General features: G+C 41.4%; 1 pseudogene; it reads right to left on the reverse strand.

The window, feature by feature from the left end:
• Positions 1–636: 636 nt before the first annotated feature.
• Positions 637–6,391, reverse strand: LOC113507841 (annotated as a pseudogene).
• Between the last annotated feature and the right edge of the window lie 1,607 nt (positions 6,392–7,998).

The following is a 7,998-nucleotide window of genomic DNA, read 5'->3' on the forward strand; positions in this document are numbered from 1 at the left end:
CATGGGAGCATCGCTAGCCGTGACAATCGATTCGTTATTAAACAAGAAAGATACGATCGCCATTCATTACGTATTTATTACATTGCCTATTAAAAACAGTAAAATAAACTCGGAAATTCAAGTACAAGAAAACAGTTTTTAAATTGGGACAGATCAACGAAGTCAAGTCTGAAATATTTGCAAGATGGAATATCGATTAGGTATCGATTAAGAATCGAGTGGTGGTAATAAAATCGATAAGCAATGGCGATGGTACCTCGCAATCACGGCGCGACGGGGACTCGGCCGGTGTCGCTGGTCGGGGCTGGGTGCCAGCCGACAGTACGGAAACTGGAATATTATTATATTATCAGTACTTATTTATTATTAATCTATTATCAAGTTTTAAGAGGATATACTTATGCAATATAGAAACAAGAAAACCAAATTACCGACTTTTAATTAAAAACTACTGGGCCAAACCTGTTGATTTTTATATTTTTAATGTCTGTAATTCACAGACAGACAGACAAGCACACACAATAATCTTGTGATTGTGAGGTTCGGACCATTTTTCCTAAGTTTTTATACACCATTTTCTTGTTTGGTCGTTGCGGTTGATTTTTTTCTATATAAAGTGTTGTAATACTGACTATTAGCGCTAGTGTGTCGGTTAGAGCAGCTCGTACTGTCGCAGATGCATGCGTTGTATGATGTCGCGGCAGTCGTTGAACACGCGCTTGATGTTCTCGGTGTCGACGGCGCACGTGAAGTGCGGGTAGCAGTAGTGCTTGCCGTCGCCGCTGGCCGTACTGATGCGCTACGGAGCGACGGACAGGGGTCAGTTAGGGGAAGACACATGTAGGCTCAAAGTGAGTAAGGCTTGTGAGGACTAGATAATTGATAACCGAGTGGTTGAGGTCACCTCACCAAACTGACTAAGCGCAACGCGTTACGGGTTCGATCCCTGCACCGGACCCTGACTTTGACATGACTCTGTGTGGTTTTGGGCCTGTGACTTGAAAGTTTGTAATACCCCTGCCACTCAAAGATTTAAGTCTGACGGGGTAAGTGTATTTACAGACTTCTATCACTTCTTTTTAAAGTCGTTTGTTTGTTTACAAAATGTGGAAGTCACTTAAAAAAACTTAATACAAATAAAGTAAACCCAGATAATGATAATGATCTGCTCATTGCGGCACCATGACACTATTTATTTGTGTGTCCGTGTATATGGAGTGGCCTGCCTCACCAGGAACTCGTCCCGTATGAAGTACTTGGCCCGCGCGACGTCGGGCGGGTCGCGCGCGTCGGGCGCGGCGTCGGGCGGCGTGCAGTAGCGCGCGAACTCCGCGAAGTAGTCCTCCAGCCGGGACTTGCCCGCCAGCACCTTCTCCGCCAGCAGGTCCTGCTTGTTCAGGAACAGGATCACCGATATCGTGCGCAGCCATCTGAAGGTAAAAACGACACATTCGTTATTGAAAGACTTTGTTATAACCGCCGGGATGAACTGCAGTACTGCTTTCGCAAACGCAGAAGGTGATACAAAACCTCAGGAATGCGAGTGCAAGACACCTCAGTACCTAACAGGCTATGGAGGTGGGGCGTACGTATTTTGGACACATTACAGGTAAGTTCTTTACATCTCAGGAGGAACCATACAAAGATCAACGTCGAATTAAAAAACATGAGCAAGCAATCCGGCTCTGATGTTAACTAGTAACTGGATTTAGGCATAGACATTATTGGGGTTGTTTTTCTTCATCATTAGAGTTACAATATCAATATCATCAAAGGTAGGCAAGAGGCTAAAGGACAGACGATGCAAGCCTAGGCCAGGCATGAATTTGGGCCCGTAACACAAAAAAATTTCTTCAATAGCAATAGCTATGAGTTACAATATTTTTCTCAGCAGCAACCCCAAAAGTCATAGTGACCTGTTGTTCCATATGCTCTTGAAGAGGTCGAGCGACTCCCGCAGACGTTCTGCGTGGGGTCCTCGCGCAGGACCATGTTGTACGAGGAGCAGGCCGTCACGAAGATGATGGCCGTCACGTCGTTGAAGCACTGGATCCACTTGCGGCGCTCGTCACGCTGCCCGCCCACGTCGAACATACTGTACACACACGGACATACATGATGTAGAGCAAAAACATACGAGATTGACGAACAGAAATCCTGCTTTCTACTAATATTATAAACGCGACATTTTGTATGTACGGATGTTTGTTACTCTTTCACGCAAAACCACTGAAATGATTTAAAGGAATTTTGGTACAGACATAGTTTCAACCTGGATTAACACATAGGATAGTTTTTAACCCGATTTCATGATCATTTACGATTTGCAGCGGGCGTACCCGCGGGCAACAGCTACTAATCTGATATAGTCGGCATAATAGACATTCAAATCACATGCAAAAAGACAACTAGACTCAGGACAGACATTCCTGGTTCACACTAATGCATGTAATACGCGGGGTTCGAACCCGCGACACGTTACGCTCAGTGGGTTTTAGCGTGATGACCTCAACCATTCGGCTATCCGTGTAGTCATTTGCTACTTTCGCTTCATAGTTAACCGGTACTGGATGTAAGTAAGACTCACTGGAAATTGACTTTGTCGACGACGAACTGTGTCTCGAATATCCCAGAGGTTAGCACTCGGCAGCGGAGGATGTCCTGCTCCGTCGGCGTGTAGTTCGCCTGCTTTATTATATGCACCTGGTCCAGGAAACTGAAAGGAAGGGAAGCAAGAGGACCTGTTATATCGTGAGGTCATGAAGCTGTTTATTACACAACAAGATGCAGTTTCATGGTGTTTTAAAGTGAACACACTGTTTTGTCTTCGCTCCGTAATAAGAAAAAATTTAATAATGCCTAATCTTTATTAGTTCGGAGATTTGCACCAAAAACTTAAGAGCCGTAATAATGCATGTAATAATGTTAATTGATCTGGCTGGCAAGGCCTTTATAATAGGGTGCAAGACGGCAAAATGCCATGAGGCAGAAGGGGCCACGACCACAACCAGAGATTTCAATTTCCAGTCATTTCCTTTGGAAAAACATGGCCTCCAATCACCATAATAACGCTGCTGCCAAAACCACCCCGAACGACATTCGTACAGGGTGGTTTTGGTATCAGGGTCAAGAAGAATTCCAAGAGGAAATAAAATCCTATTACTTTTGCTAGTAGTATTGTTGTTCTGTACTAAAATGTAGTTTGACTAATACTATTGTCATGTTACGCACTACTTGGCGCAGTCTATGAGCTGGTACTCGTTGCTGCGCTCGTAGGTGCGCTGCACGCCCTGGTCCTTCCACAGCGCCTCCGTGTTCTCGTAGAACTCGGGGGGTAGTCGAAGTCCGGCTGCGACGCCACGTCCTGGAACGGGAACAAGGGTTAAGGTGTGTTTAAGGTTGGATAGGAAGATGTTATAGTAACTTCGTGAGGATAATTCATACTAGATGCAAAAGTTTACTAACGCTTATTTATCGTTTTTTTTACAACTCCTGCCGGATGGAATTTAATGTTTGTGTCTCGGGATATTCACAAACATCCAAATCACATGCACAAATACACTGAGATTAAGGACAAGAATTCGTGAATTTTACAAAGTCTTGTCCTACGCTTGGATCGAACCCGCGACACGTCGCGCACAGTAGGTTTAGCTTTGTGACCTCATCCACTCTTACATCCGTACAATCCGACTAGTTTTGGACCCAAACGGAATTCGAACAGAATTATAAGCTGATGAGGCGACTCGTTCAGATAAAACTACTCGGGCAATTACGATGAAAACACGTAAGCAAACTTTTTGCTATATCACTAGGCTTCTTAATTCCATGGTCATTTGTCAGTTGTAATAAAGTCTTATAACATTGAAATGGATATCTTTACCATTCCACAAAACCAGGACAAAGTTATAGGTAGCCTGTAAAACAATAGATTTACCAATGTATATATAGTATACCTGTATATAATCGACGCGCGCCTTATTCTCGGGCTTCTCGAGCGGTATGGGCGGCGTGAGGGTACTCATGGCGCCCGTGATAGTCTGAAAAACGAAATCACATCATTATAAATATAGTTCTTAAAAAAACCAACAAAATATCATACGGAGTTGAAGGCAATGGGGGTCCTAACCAATGGAAACCACGACCGGCATTTATTTTTATACCATGTACTTTTTTTGCGTTATTTACCCTACTGAAGAGCACTCTTCTTTTATAGTTTTTTTTTACAGGAGGCCTAACGAGTGCTGCTAGTGCTGCAGGTATGGAACAAAGACCCTGTCTTGCTTACACAAATGTAACATGAATCGTAAAGAAGTAGTAATAGGCAGTAGTAGTAGGCTTTCTGGGATATGCTGTCAATTGGTTATATGGTTTTCAATTTAAGCCGCTATCACCGCCGGCTATCTCTACACATTTTGTACGTGTACGTTAATGATTTACATTTCAAATAAAAGAGATAAATAAAAAATCCCCTAAATTATAATATAAGAATCGTATTCAAAATTTTCCACGCTCCTTATTTGAAGAAATCAAAACATTGCACACATAGACAAGTCAACATAACTTCTGATTTAATTTTATTTATCAAAGACAAGGAGTTTCATTGACACTTGCCGCCATATTTGAAGTCAGATGACGTAATACGGCCATTTGTCAGGCTCTATAAATTATAATTAGAATAAGTTATAGACTAATGGGAGTGCGTTTTGGGACAATGGCTTGTTAGCGAGACGGTTTTAGTGCTTTTGATTCATTATCTGTCATCATTATTGTGCATGTCAGCGTTATTTGCAGCTTATGTTGGCCCACAGCTGGGCATACGCCAACGAATTACAACTACTCGAAATTATGTGGCATACAAAAGAAAATTATGAACTTAACTACTTCACAACGAAAAGAAAGCACCAAAAATTTTGTCATAAACTTGTAGCATTTTTTTTTGTGAACCCACTTTTATTTTGCCCATCTATCTATCTATGTCGATTTTATTTTCTCGTGGGATTATTTTCGACTGGCAACATCAAGTTCTAGCTACAGTTACTCACAAGTATCGCATCTCGTATATTCTTCTTGATGTCCTCGATCTTCTCGCGGCGCTCCTTATCCGAGAAGCCGTTGACGTGCAGGATGCGCATCTGCTTCACGATGGTCGACTTGCCGGACTCGCCCGCGCCCAGCAGCAGCAGGCGGTGCGTCGCGCGATATAGCTGGAAAACCGAACACAGGCATTTCAATGGTAATGCCCAGTGGGTGTAATGATTGGGGATGATGACTTTTTTTAATATCTGTCTTGTAGCTTGTTGGATAATCAGGGACACGTATTTTTTATTAGCAACATTGATTGATGAATTATTGAATGAATAGACTTACTCGCGACACAAGCCCCTTTCTTAAACTGTAATGCAGTTTATTGTCAACTTTAATTGTTCAGAAAAAGATAACAGATATGTGTCTAATATCTTTCATTATTTAACAATTTTATTCTCAATTGCACCGCGCTGCCACGCACTGGCCACAATGAGGCCGCAAATCGTGAAATGTTCCTTAGCGTTTTTAGTGCAACCGAAATACTTAAATGATGACTAATCACTCTGACACTCACTTCCTCGCGGATTCTGCGCCTTGCCATCAAAAGGCATACTCCCGAAACTGATTTGGATTTATTTCTTATTTTCATTCGATTCTCAATTTACTCCTGACATGGAACAAACCAAGATGCAGTAGCGATCCAGTTTTAACAGCGTCGTTAGCTATCAATTGAGCGTAGTTCCAACTCAGGCCACTGCACGAATTGGCGCTAGTGTCGGACTTGTTTACCAAATAAAATAAGTGTGGAAATCTCGTTTTTAGGCATCAAAACAGTTCTTTATAAAAAGAAAACGATAATTTTGGTAGCTGATGATGAGCCCTGGATTTTAAATGTTAAACTTACATTTACGACCAATGTGGTTTGCCTCTTAATAACTTTTCCAGTCTTAATTTAACTGTTGACAAATATTAATGGTGCAATAACCAAACCAGTATCTAATCTGCTTTAAGTTATGGTTCAAAAATGCAAGTTTACCGTAAACGGTGATAAAACTAGTTTCTTGCCAATATATGAAACTGAGATGTAAAAATGCATATTTATATGTATATACAATGAGTGAAAGAGAAACTGTGAGGATCACTCACCACCAGACCAACAGGCCTGTCATACTCAAAGCCTTGGAAATCTGATAAATTAAATGGACAACTGTTTTCGACTCTGACGTCTGATCATATCCTCACCTGTTTATCCTTCTGCAGCTGCTTGGTGATGGCATCGCTGCGGCGCTTCTGTTTCTTGGCGTCGTCTTCGCTGCTCTTGCCGCCTGGCGAGCCGAAGCATCCCATTGCAGACCACGCCGCCCACCTGAAGTCAATGCAATAGTTTTATATTAGTGATTGAGTTAAGTCTCCGTGATCATCGGACCTGTGGGCCTGCCTACATCTTAGTAATTTTTGCAGTCGTGTAGACAAGATTCTGATCTATGCCGTATAGAGAACGCATGGCACATTTCAGAAGAAGAACAGCAATGGTCTGATTTCAGTAATAATAAACCGGAACCGGAACTTTACAGAACAACATTGATATAATATACAAAAGTTGTTTGCATGCAGCATAAAATTAAGTGAGTAATCTTAATTGCACTACGTCTCTTTTTGTCCGCGAAAGCGACGGAGCACCACATCCTGAGGTCAGAAGTCTTAATTCAGAACGAGAAGCAACTCGGCACTCGAACTACAACGCTTGACGATTTTAAGAAGTTTCAGGAACGTCTTCCTTAGAAACGAACAACGGTGGTATTCGTAAGAATTTTATAGCGACCATTGCAAAAATTCTTATTTCCTATCAGGATAATTGCGGGATTTTAACAAACATTTCCAAGTCTTTGTACGCAACATATTCACAGCAAAAGGGAAACTCAACTGCACATTATCGCCGTTCCACATGGGACCCTCATTCAATTGAAAACTTTGTCATTATCTTATTACCCTTTCGGCAGCACCGGAATAAAAGTCCTTAGAAACATACTCAAGTATACAAACTTCTAACTCAATGAGGTACATATAAATTAATTAATCGTGGGTTGTATTAGCGGCTAATATATTAGTCGTTTCCTATTTCAGAACAGCTAAATGTGGATTCTAGAGTCTGGAGAGAACGACGTTCGATGGAAATATTCCTAAACGTGCATTGTGAATGCAAACTACTCAGATTAGTAGTAATAGTGTTTTTCTTTCATCGTTATTTCTATTATTTAATAAGTTCTTAGTAAATAATGATCTGTAAAGTTTATGGAAGTGATAAAGCTGAACTTTGTGGTATTATTTGAGTGAGAAGAGTGTCTAATTCTCTCATTCAACCTTCAACCCATTGGTCACATTCATTACCGTGTTATACACCCTACACTCCTTAATGTTGTAATACAATTCTCCTATAAAGATATCAAGGAGGAAAAAGCTTAAAATTCAGGACAGGAACCAACAAGTTTCCAAACCGAACGTTTCCAGTTAAACACTTATACGAACCACAAAAGCTGGCCATTCAAAGTGATTTCGTAACAAAAACGTCACAATTAGGCATGGCACTTGGCAGTTTAAGTCATACGCGAGCCTACATCTAAAAATAACTCATGTATTGCCATGCCAAGGTGACAGGTAAACTATTTCTGGGTTATTCGAGGCTCGGTGCCTGCCATTCTTAGGGTCACGATGGTTATTCGACGGTTAATAATAGATTTTTTCTGATGGTTATTCGAGATCCTCGGATCGTGTGGTTATTTTTGTAAGTCTTGTATATCAGGATCTAAAATGCTCCTGAAATATTTTAATATGGGTTGTTCTTGAAAATATGCTGACGTCATATTTAGTCGATGGGATGGGTATAGCCTTAATAAGGATGATGTTAACAGGACGATTCTACCGCAATGATACGAAAGACCGCACTTTGCAGCAGTTGTGTAGTGACAAGCTTAC

The sequence above is a fragment of the Trichoplusia ni genome, unplaced genomic scaffold (genome assembly GCF_003590095.1).
Source record: "Trichoplusia ni isolate ovarian cell line Hi5 unplaced genomic scaffold, tn1 tig00003272, whole genome shotgun sequence".
Lineage (NCBI taxonomy): Eukaryota > Metazoa > Arthropoda > Insecta > Lepidoptera > Noctuidae > Trichoplusia > Trichoplusia ni.